Source organism: Astatotilapia calliptera, chromosome 7 (assembly GCF_964374335.1).
Source record: "Astatotilapia calliptera chromosome 7, fAstCal68.1, whole genome shotgun sequence".
In the NCBI taxonomy this organism is placed as follows: domain Eukaryota; kingdom Metazoa; phylum Chordata; class Actinopteri; order Cichliformes; family Cichlidae; genus Astatotilapia; species Astatotilapia calliptera.
Genome location: NC_137428.1, coordinates 6172679 through 6185839, shown reverse-complemented (window position 1 = coordinate 6185839; position 13161 = coordinate 6172679).

The following is a 13161-nucleotide window of genomic DNA, read 5'->3' as shown; positions in this document are numbered from 1 at the left end:
AACATTGCTGAAGTATAGTATCTTTTTAAACCCAGCCGCATTCTCTTTAGGCAGTTGCAATGTTTTGTATCGTATTCTGGGTTGTCTCCCTTGCCATATGAATCTAGAAATCTTTTTATCCCATTCAATAAAGTCTTTTTGATTAATCTGGAGTGGGAGGGTCTGAAACAGATATAAAAATCTTGGTAAACCATTTATTTTGATGGTTTCTATTCTAGAGCTTATGCTCAAACATGGCATATGATTCCATTTTGTAAGGTCCTCTTTGACCCTTTGATATAAATGGTTATAGTTTTTGTCAAATAGTCTACTTGTATCTGTCACGGTCTGGCTAGGGCAGACCGTATGTTGCAGGGAAGGACTCAAGCGCAGACCGAAATGAGATGTGAATAACAAAACAAGCCGTTTATTAAGGCAAGAAACGAGGGTACAAAATAATAGGGAATCGATGAAAACTAAACAATGACCTAAACTGGGTGAACTAAAACGAAACATACAAAACTCTAAACATAACGAACTGACAGGGATACCTGGAGCGGAGACATAGGAACAACGGAGCAGTACAACGGGTGAATACAACGGACGACCTGACAAAGAATGACTGAGAACACACAGACTAAATGGACACAGGAAGATAATGAGGGAAGTGGCAACACCTGGGGAAACAGCTGGCACACATGAACATAATGACGTCACAGTGGGAGAGTAAAACTGAACACGATGAACACAGAAACGCCAGACCTCTTCACAATAAAACAGGAAACAGAGTGAGACATAGACATGACAACCTGAACTTGACAACATAAGCCACAGACATGAAATACATGAAAAGCAGGGGAGACTTAACATGGTGGAAACACGAGGGGAAAATAACTAGAAACACCTAGGCATGAAAACGATGAACTTAGGAAACCTGAAGGCTACATAAACTAAACACAAAACGCTGGGTCAGCAGACCCAGGATCATGACAGTATCTTTAGTAAGTGTTACCCCCAGGTATTTAATTGAGTCTGTGTTCCATTTCAATGGATGTGTTTGTTTAAGCTTTTCAGATGGACTATAATTGTATGGAAGGGCTTCAGTTTTATTTAGATTCAGTTTGTATCCTGTCATTGGGCCAATGTTTTTAAGACAATTCATTACCTCCAGCAGAGACTCCTCAGGTGTTTTTAGGAATAAGAGTACATCATCGGCATAGCATGCTATTTTATGTTCCACATCATTTATTGTAATACCTACGATCTTTCTGTTTTGCCTAATATGTTGGGCAAGTGGCTCCAGAAAGATAGCAAAGAGAAGAGGAGACCAGGCGCAGCCTTGTCTCACTCCCCTCTCCAATGTTAGAGATTGAGTTCGGTGGCCATTAATCCTAAGCCTTGCAGACGGATTATCATATAATGCCCTTATGTTATTTATTATCGGCTCATCAAAACCAAATTTATGCAATACTCTATATTGGTATTGCCAAGAAACAGAGTCAAATGCCTTTTCAGCATCAAGACTGAGGATCACAGCCTGCTCTATATGTTGTTGTATAGTTCATTATGTGTAAAATGCGTCTTGTGTTATCCTGGGTTTGACGTTTATGTATAAAGCCAGCCTGATCATTATGTTTGAGGTTAGGGAGTATTTTTTCCATTCGTTTGGCCATTATGGATGTATAGATACGGTAATCTACGTTAAGTATAGAAATCGGCCTGTATGACCCACACTCATTCTTGTCCTTGGCCTCCTTCGGAATAAGAGATATAATTGCTTCTTTCCAGGTGGGAGGGATTTGTACCTTTTCAAGTGCCCAATTGCATGTATTTCTCAATATAGGAATGAGATCCTCTTTGAATGCTTTATAAAATTCGGAGTTGAACCCATCACTTCCTGGCGATTTGTTAGCTTTCAAGTTTCTTATAGCATTTTCTACTTCCTTTTCTGTTATTTCAGAGGCTAGTTGTTTATTTGGGGTTTCACTCATGGTAGGTAAATTGAGCGTTTCAAGAAATGTGTCCATTTGATCAAGTCCGACATCTATAGTTTTAGAGAAGAGTTGTTTATAAAAAGTTTCAAAGACCGACTGGATCTTGTCCTGCTTACTTTCCAATGTGTTTTTCTGGGGGGTCTCTTATTTTGTATATTGTATTGTCCACTTGGCGTTTCTTGAGTTTCCATGCCAACAGTTTTGTGAATTTAGGGCCATTTTTGTAATATCTTTGTCTAGAAAATAGCATCTTCTTTTCAATTTCCCGAGTGTACATGAAGTTAATTTCGTTTCGTTTTTTAATTCGTTCTAGCCTAGCTGGATTTTGGTTTTGTTCATGGCTGCTTTCTAGCTGTTTCAGTTGTTTTTGGGAATCCTGTAGTTTTTCCTGGTAAAGTTTCTTTTTCCTTGAGGCAGCTGCAATGATTTTTCCTCTTATCACCGCCTTTGCTGCATCCCACAGTATCGGTACCTCTTCATTATCATTTTCTTTCATGTACAGTTGGATTCCATTGCTCATTTCTTTCCTAAAATTAGCATCATTGAGTAGGCTGGGGTTAAATCTCCAGTGTGGGGTGGGGTGGGCTGCTTTTAACCATGTAAAGCACTTTGTGCTACATTTTTTTTTTGTATGAAAAGTGCTTTATAAATAAAGATTGATTGATTGATGGATTGATTGATTGATATTATATCTCTTTTGTTTCCCTCCAAGTCAACTACAATATGCATTGGAGCATAGTCGCTAAGATCTATTGTTCCAATGTCTGAGTCAATAATTCTTGAGCTGTCTCTGCTATAAACAAGGAAATAGTCTATTCTAGTGTATGTTGAGTGATGTGAGGAATAGTAGGTATATCTTCTTGTATTGGGGAACATTTCCCTCCATACATCAATCAAACCCATGTCCTTCATCAGCTCTTTCACTTTTTTTTTTTGCCAATTGCTTTGTTGGAGCCTGTTTGTTTTGATATATCAAGGTTTGGGGTTAAATGTATATTCAGATCACCTCCACAGACCAGGAATCCTTTAGACTGAGTAATCATCAACTCTATTATCTTCTTGTAAAAAGAAAAAGTGCTACCAGGTGGAATATATACACTGATCAGAGTGAAAACAGATCCTTCTATCATTCCCCTGACCAAAACATATCTACCGTCCTCATCTTTCTCTTCATACATTTTTTCAAAAGAAACCCTGTTAGATATCAAAATTGCAACTCCCCTCTTGTGCTTTGATTTATGTGATGAGAAAAACACCTTAGTGAAACCCATCTTTTGTAGTTTTTTATGTTCTGTGTTGTCTAGATGCGTCTCTTGTAAATATCAGCCTTATCAGCGTTTGATAGGGTTGAGTATTCCATTGACATTGAAGGAAAGAAATTTCAGTCTTTCATGTACCATATCTAGCAAGAAACAGTGACCCTGCTACATTCAGCCTCTCTGGAAACAGTGCCCTAATAACTAAGGGAAAGTAACTTTGGAGAATGTTTGACGTTTATTCAGCTGTGTGAAAACCCCAGAGGAACCCACCGGAGGGATTAATAAAGTTTTATTTAATCTAACCTCAAGTCAAGTCAAGTAAGTCAAGTATTTATTTATTGTCATTGTCAAAGAACAATGAAATTGCGTTTGGGGCTTCCGTACAACCCGTAAAAAAACAAAAAAAACAAATACCCCTTAAAACCCAAGTGTAAATATTTAACCCAGTGTGACTTCAGTGCAATGAGACAATCCTTAGCAACAACATGAGAACAAGACAGGTAATGTTCATAGGACATTCAGACAAAGACCTGAGAAACATGACAAAATGCAACAATGCAACCCGTTCAATATTATTGTACTGTGTGATATGATGGTTGTCTATTTAAGAAAGAGGGGGGGGGGGGGGGGGGGAGAGAATAAAGATATAATGCACCAATGCAAACCAGTTCAGTGCTATTAAGAAGTTGGATATGGTTATTGTCCGTGAGAGGGGGGCAGAGAGGGGAGGGGGGCAGAATTCAGGAGCCTCACAGCCTGTGGATACAGGCTGTTGGCCAGTCTGAATGTTCTGGCCTGTATAGACCTGTACCTTCTCCCTGAGGGCAGCAGGTGGAAAAGGTGGCGCGCAGGGTGATGTTGGTCCCGCAGGATACTGTGCACCCTCCTCAGACAGCGAGTGGGGAAGATATTACTAATCTCTGGCAGAAACCTAATCTAATAACTTTAATCTCAGCCAAACTGATTTACTCAGGAACAAATAAAACACTGAAAAAGGCCAAACAATACCATGTTTAAGTTATTTAAGTAACTTCTATATCATGTTTAACCTGAGTAGCAAAAGACCACGGCGGTTTGAAAACGATGTGTCAGGAGTTTGCTGTTCCCGTCGGCTCAGATATTTGAAGTTTACACAGCTACATTCTTGCCTGAAAATATGTTAAAAGTTTATTTTGTGACCAAGAAAGGATTATAAGAGTAATATTAAAACTAAGTAGCTGCAGTAATAGTAGCTACTAGTAATAGTATTGTTGGAAACTGGAATTGGCCAATCTGGGATATGGTTTTTCAATTTTGTTGTGGTGGAAAATCGGGAGAATTTGGGTGGTGGTGGCTCCAGGAGATTTTCGGGAGGGTCACTGAAATTCGGGAGTGTTGGCATGTATGGCCTAGCATAGCCTGTAACGTTATTATGACGGACACATTTTATGAGTGAACTTGACTTTAAGTGACTTACAGGTTTCTTTGAAAAATACTTTCTTGTATCCAGGTTCTTCCTTTTTGCTATCATCCTCTCTTCCTTGCAGGCTTGCCGCTGCTAAAACTAAACAGAGCTCCCTGAAAGGCACAGCCAATCACATTGGCCATATTTGTCATAGGACTCCAGTAGAGAACGTAATTTGACTCTTTGTGTACCGTGGGTGAATGAGACGTTGACAGATCGTTTTTTTTCTTGCTATCGGTTTTGTGATACAAACAACATGGCGCCGAGTATGGCAGCCTCGTCGCGAGCTCCCCCAAGCAACAGCTTTTTTCTGTGTTTAATTTTACTTTTCCTTCATTTTTTTCGCGAGTAGCAGATGTCTCCTTGTGTACGACCGACAAACCTTACTGGACATAAAAGACGGTCTTTCTTATAACTTTCCGGAGTTCAAGTTTTGCAACACGGACGCTCCGTTTGCAGACCCCCCATTCATCTCACCTGAGACGCCTTTGTTCTCTGGCCCTGGAGGCCGCAAACGCCGACGCAGAGGGAGAAGATCTGGCGTTCTGGTTCGACTGAGACGGCACACTAACAGACCACCGTTACCCAGTTTATTACTGGCTAATGTGCAGTCTCTGGAGAACAAGCTGTGCGAGCTTCGGGCACGGATCTCATTCCAGCGAGAGATGCGGGACTGCTGCGTGATCTGCCTCACAGAAACCTGGCTATCGGACAAGGTACCGGACTCCGCAATACAACTACCGGGGTTCTCCGTGCATCGCGCGGACAGGTCACAGGATCTTACTGGGAAAAGCAGAGGCGGTGGTGTGTGTTTCATGATCAACAACAGCTGGTGTGATTATGCGAACGTGCACCCGGTCAAATCCTTCTGCTCACTGGACCTGGAGTACCTGATGATTAAGTGCCGGCCATTCTGGCTACCGAGGGAATTTACAGCAGTGATTATTACGGCTGTTTACATTCCCCCACAAGCCGACACTGACCGAGCACTCAGGGAACTGTACAGCGCGATCAGCAGCGAGGAAACCGCACACCCAGAGGCAGCGTTTATCACAGCCGGAGACTTTAATAAGGGAAACCTGAAGAAAGTCTCACCCAAACTCCACCAACACATCCATTTTAACACTCGTGGAGACCGGCTACTCGACCACTGCTACACCTCTTTCCGGGATGCGTACAAAGCCCTCCCCCGCGCCCCATTCGGCCAATCAGATCACCGCTCCATCCTGCTCCTGCCCGCCTACAGGCAGAAGCTGAAACAGGAAGCTCCAACCCGGAGGGCGGTGCACTGTTGGACGGACCAATCGGAGTCTGCGCTGCGGGACTGTTTTGATCACGCGGACTGGGAAATGTTTCACGTGGCTGCTAGGGACATTGACGAGTACACAGACTCAGTCTGCGGATTTATCAGGAAATGCGTGGAAGATGTCGTCCCATCCAGAACAGTTAAATCCTTCCCAAATCAAAAACCCTGGATTAACGGAGATGTTCGCGCGGCACGGAGCACCGCCTTTGCCTCCGCGAACACATCGGACTACAAACACGCACATTACCAACTCTGGAAGACGATCAAAGCAGCCAAACGTGAGTACAGGGACAGGGTGGAGCAACAGTTTGACAACCCTTGGAGTATGTGGCAGGGACTAAACACGATCACAGACTTTAGAGGGAAAACCAGCACACCGCAGACCACGGCCTCTCTGTGTGAGGATCTAAACGTATTCTACGCTAGATTCGACACAGCGAACACCATGAGACCGGACAGTGTGCGCACCGCGGATGACGTCAGTGCGCACACTGTGTCTGAGGAGGATGTGCGGAAGTGCTTCAGGAAGGTGAACGCACGCAAAGCTACTGGTCCGGACGGGATTCCCGGCCGCGTCCTCAAGTCATGCGTGGCTCAGCTGGCTGGAGTGTTCACACACATCTTCAACCTTTCCCTCTCTCTGTCTGTAGTCCCAGCCCGCTTCAAAATGGCCACCATTGTCCCTGTACCCAAATCCTCCACCATCTCCTCATTGAACGACTGGCGACCTGTAGCCCTGACCCCCATCGTAAGCAAATGCTTCGAGAAGCTGGTCAGGGACTTCATCTGCTCTGCACTACCCGACTCACTGGACCCTCTACAGTTCGCATACCACCACAACAGGTCCACTGATGATGCCATAGCCCTGACACTACACACTGCCCTGTCACACCTGGAGAAGAGAGACACGTATGTGAGAATGCTGTTTGTAGATTACAGCTCAGCATTCAATACCATCGTTCCCTCGAAGCTGGACAGGAAACTGCAGGATCTAGGACTGAGCAGCTCCCTCTGCAGCTGGATCCTTAGCTTCCTGTCTGACAGACGCCAGGTGGTCAGACTGGGCAGCATCACCTCATCCCCCATCACACTGAACACTGGTGCTCCACAGGGGTGTGTACTGAGCCCTCTCCTGTACTCACTCTACACCTACGACTGCACAGCCACTAACAACTCCAACATCATTGTGAAGTTTGCGGACGACACTACAGTGGTGGGTCTTATCACCAATGGTGATGAGACGGCTTACAGGGAGGAGGTCAGCGCCCTGACCCACTGGTGTCAAGACAACCATCTCACCCTCAACGTCGCAAAGACAAAGGAGTTGATAGTGGACTTCTGGAGGTGCAGAGAAGTACACACCCCCATCACCATCAACGGCGCTGCTGTGGAGAGAGTGAGCAGCTTCCGGTTCCTTGGTGTACACCTGGCTGAGGATCTTACGTGGTCAGTACACACAAACAAAACAGTGAAGAAGGCGCAGCAGCGCCTCTTCTTTCTCAGGAGACTGAAAAGATTTGGCATGAGCCCCCGCATCCTCAGGACCTTCTATCACTGTGCCATTGAGAGCATCCTCACTGGATGCATCACCACCTGGTATGGCAACAGCACCGCCTACAACTGCAAAGCTCTCCAGCAAGTAGTGCGGTGCTCTGAACGGATAATTGGAGGTGAGCTTCCCTCCCTCCAAGACATCTACAGGAAGCGGTGCCTGAGGAAAGCGGGGAGGATCATCAAGGACTCCAGTCACCCCAGCCATAAACTGTTCAGACTACTTCCATCAGGAAGGAGGTTCTGCAGCATCCGGTCCCGAACCAGCAGACTGGGAGACAGCTTCTTCCATCAGGCCATCAGACTGATGAACACGTCATAGACACCTCAGCTTCACTACTGGAACTTTAACATTATGCACTCCATACTGTACAGTAATGCCACTGTTTTGTACATGTCTCAACTCTGTATATTTTTATATATTTTATTTATTGTTTACTCTATTTAATTTGTAAAATATGTGTACACACACACACACACACACGTAGAAAAATAATTAGTATACACATCCAGAAATGCATATATTATTATATATTGTACATATATTTATTAGCCATTCTTGTATTTGCTTGTTTACATTATTGTATTTTGCACAACTCTGTTGCTTGTGAAGCTCGCACACAAGAATTTCACTCACATGTGCTGTACCAATGTACCTGCACATGTGATGTGACAATAAAAGTGATTTGATTTGATTTTGTTTTTCTTTACTGGAAGAGATCAAATTATTGGTGGGGACAATTTAATAATCGCTCAATATTGGCGGGGACATGTCTCTTCCGTCCATGCCAAATCTACGCCCTTGGCTTAAATACACAGAGGGATAATGAGGGAATGAGACACAGAAGAGGGAAGAGCACAGCTAGGAGTAATCAAAGGCTGTATCTCAATTCAGGGGCTGCATCCTTCGGAGGACCCGCCCACGGAGACTGCGAAGGTCCTCCGAAGACCAAGACGGCCGGAAGTGCGAGGCTGTGAAATGGGATGCTCTAGCCTTCAGATTTGCGACACCACTGTCTCGGTGGAGTTTAATAAACTCAGCTATGTGCTCCTTGCTATCTAAAATATAACAGGACACTGGAGTAAATTCTCTACCATCTCACACTTCTGTTTAATCAGTTCTCATCAGGGTTTTAATAGTTTTGCAATTTTCATTAGTTTTTATTTTTATTTAGTTTTGACTTCAGATTTTCAATTTTATATCAGTTTTAATTAGTTTTTACCAATTGTTTGCTAGTTTAGTTTTTATTTTTTTGAAAATCCTTAGTTTCAGTTTAGTTTTGATTAGTTTCAGTTATAGTTTTAGTTGTTTGCAATAATTAAGTGTAACAAAATCCCAGTTTCATCATATCAGTCATTCTCTTCTGCTTATCCTTGGGTATGTTGCTATTCCAGCTACCAGACCCTGCACCCTGGACAGGTCGCCTGTCTGTCGCAGGGCTAACACGCAGAGACCGACTACTCACATTCCCACCTATGGGTTCTTTAAATAAATAAATAAAGGCAGATGAACAACCATTGATACCAGGCAACTATAAAATGTATATCTTGGCCGCAATGAGACTATTAACTCTTGAAGAACCGGGTGTTCGTAATTTTGGTTCAAGTGAATTGATAAACTTTTTGAAGGCAATTGACTCACACAGTTATGTAGATATCCCCGTCCTGTTGTCCCGGGATGCATCACGCTGCCTTACCTGGGGTTAGCTTCTGTTTCTGGGGATGAGGGTTGAGTGTGCTCCCTTACCTTCTCAAGGTAAGCTAGGTTAGCCTTCTTGTGTGAGCTTTTCAAGTGCACTTTAAGGTTTGTGGGATTTTTTTCCCTTTAGAAATGTCCCTCATAAGTTGTCTCTTTCCACTACAAGACACTTGCTTTATCCAAAACACAGTCATATTCAAAGTAATCCCAAATTGGACTCTGGCGCTTTCTCCCGACTTTTCCTGACATGATTCTGTGCGTGGACGGAACAGCAACACAGACGACTCGACTAACGTACTGCCACCTGCTGGCATAATGAGACACAGCAAGAAAAAAATCTGGAAACTAAACTTCATTTTCACCCTTGACTATTGTATTCAATGAAAACTATTGTATTCAATGAAAACTAAACACATTTTTGCTATAAATTCAGTTAATTTTAGTTAGTTTTGTGAACACTCATTACAGTTTTAGTTAGTTTTCCTTTTTTTGTTTTTATTTTTATTTCCGTTAACGAAAACGTTTTTTCACTTCTAGTTTTCGTTATTTCGTTAGTTTTCGTTAACGATAATAATCTTGGTTCTCGGTTTGACATTTATTCAGCTGTGTGAAAACTATAACTTTAATCTCAGCCAAACCGATTTACTTGCAAACAAATAAAGCACACAAAATAAAAGCCAAACAATAACATTTTTAAGTTATCTAAGTGACTTATATATCATGTTTAACCTGAGTAGCAAAAGACCGAGGGGTGTTTGAAAATGATGTGCCGGGAGAGCGCTGTTCTCGCTGGCTCCAGTGAGTCTTGACCTCCCAGTCAGCTTTTGAGCTGGTGGGTAACAAACGTCTCCAAAAACATTAGAGCACTTTTGCAAATATGTGATATATTGATAAATCGAGCAGATATTTGAAGTTTACACACCTACATTCTCGCCTGAAAATATCTTGAAAGAGTAATATTTCAAACTCTTCAGCCGCGCTCCTCTGGGATAGTTTAGGCCATGAAGGATGCACCCGACTCATTCTTCAAATTCGGGGAAATGAAAGACGAATTTGTCAGCCGTATTTGGAGCAGTCTTCAAATTGGGACAGCCTATGTCGCGTCGCTGTGAAGTAATCAGCCTTCAAATGCGGCCTCCAAAGGATGCACCCCTTGAACGACGAGACCAAGGGGAAGTAAAACTGACACAGATGCAGACTGTCAAAGTAAAACGGGAAACATAACACAGAGACACAAACTTGACAAGGAGATATGGATGATAGGGGCGACAAAGCAAACATGGAACAGAGAGACAGAAACCAAAAGACTAAGAACTCTAAATAACACTGAAACCAAAGACAAGAGACTGTAAATAAGACAAAAACAAAGACTATTAATAATAAACAACACAAAACACTGGGTCACGACCCAGGACCGTGACAATTTAGGGAAAAAATGTGCAACTTATTTACACATTCAGATGAAACTTTCTTACAAGAATAAAGTTTTGTTTATTAAATTCTTTCAGTGCCTGATAGAAAGCTTTCAATATTCTCGGCCCAGATTGCATCGTTGAAACTGATGAAGACCAAGAGACAGTTCAATCCTCATCATCTTGTCCTTTTGTGACCATTAACAAAGCAATCTTGATACAGTTCTCTTCTACAAGATGATGGGTGTTTTGAGCAATCATTATCAACACAGCCAAGACAAACACAAAGCAATACTGTAATCAAGTCTTTTGTGTGCAGATGGCAGACGTGCATATCCAAAGACGTGCATTTGTGGCAGTGGGTATCCAAATTGTAGTCACTTGCTTAATCTGAAGCTTTTGAATCAGTGTAACAAGATGACAGCTGTGCAGCAGAATATAAAGCAGTGTAGAGAATGATGCCGTAAAATGATATAATACCAGCGTCTACAGTTATCAACATGGCGACGTTCCAATTTATGAGGACTGAATCATTGTTATTACATGAAAATTGGGTACTCATCGGTCACACCACACCCACTTTTGAACAAACATGCTACTTTCAGCTGCTCCCATGTGACAAGAGGTCACCAGCAACGACACTGCTTGTTTGATTTGGCATTGTTTTAAGTCGGATAACTTTCCTGACCCAACTGCAAAAGGAAGCATATATATGACTGTGGCCAAATGGTGGCAGATAGAAGGATGGTGAACCAGTATATACAGGACAACTCCAAGTACCCGTATTCCACAAATGTCAACATGAATGATACTAAAAGCGTAGCCACGGCCAAACAGCTCTAGTGAGTAACACAGGTGCTGAGAAGCTGGTTAAGCCACATGCAGAGATAGATGCCACTAATGTCAAGACAGAAAAACAAAGCACCGGGAGTTCCACTCAAAGTCCAGCAGCCTGAAGCTCTCAGAGCAATGAAAAGAGGGAGGGCGATGATTGGTGAGTGTCAGAGCCACGATCCAGGAAAAAACAAATAACATCTAATATATCAGGAACAAGGCCTCCCCTTAGATGGGCGCCTTAGGCAGCTGAAGACAGACAGTGACAATGAACAGAAGGAGAAACTAATCCCCTCCACTGGATGTGCCACTGACAGACCAAGGAAGTTCCTGACATCAAGAACAGCAGTGGCAAGAAAAGGTTGGCCTAACAGATAGCACAAAAGCTCTGATTATGGCTACACAAAAACAGGCCCTAAGCTCCAGCTTCATAGAGGCAGGACTCTATAACAGCTGACAGTACCCAACCTGCAGGCTATGCAGAGGTGTACAGGAGACAGTCCTGCACATAGTAAAAGTTTATAAGATGCAAGCTCGGATATCAGTGAAAAAGAGACAAAGATGACATCTTTCACTGTCAAGAAGGACATCTCAGTAATTTTTAGAGATGGAGCAGATGCATGGGACAAAAGAGAGAAAGCCCTTCAACTGTAGAGTTGATAAGGCAGCCACTCTGCTGACCCTTCAGACGTAACAGCTATCATAACTGGACCTGTTTAAAAAGTGGCTGAGAAGATCGAAATGAAAGAGAAGGGCCCAGAGGCAGAAACACAAGCGCAAGGAAGAATGTGCAAGACAGCGCATCTGTATGGACTGCAGCATCTTCACAGAAAAGACAAGCACTTTGAGAAATGGGCACCTTAGCAAAGGGTGGACTCCAGAGGAAGATGAGGCTGCGGGAGAAGAGATTTTGTAACAACATAAGATCTTTTTTTTAAAATCCATGAACCAACACACAACCCTGTCCAAAAGATGCGACTCTTCAGACTCCCCGTGCTTCATGGTCTCTGTGGACAATATTTTCTAATTACTTTCACTCCCATCTAGATGGAACATTTCTGTGCAGAGTTTGCATATTCTCCACAGCTGCTTGGATTTTCTCCCACATTCTCCAAACATGCATGTTAGGTTAAACCAGACCTTCCCAAAGTGTGGGGCCCGCCCCCTGGGGGGGGGGGGGGGGGGGGGGGGGCAGAGCCGGGTGCGCGGTAAGAAAAGGAAAAAAACTAAACGCTTGGACACTGCTAGCACGGGGCTCCCACACAAACGCAAAGCAGGAGATGAAGCATAGCTGAATATGTTTCCAAACCAACTTCATTCTAAGCCAAAGACTAGAAAATATGGTGAAGCATATCTTCCCTTTGGTTTCACCTGCACAAGTGCCGAGGTAGGTCTCCCCTGCAGAATTGGTTTTCCCTTTGTTGGGAGCATGGGCTGGGCTCTTCAAATCACAGACAAACAGTATCCCACATTCTTGATTTTTAGTTCACAAACACTTCTTGTAATGACTAACTACTCCTGACTTTTTGGAGATGTTAGCTCTGTATACAGTAAAGTTACAGCGGGATACAAATAATATCAGGCCGATCTTGCCACGATTTCACGGACAAACAGCATCCCACAGTTGTTCATGTTTTTAAACCCATTTTGCACAGAGAGGCATTTTTTGACAAATGTATTGAT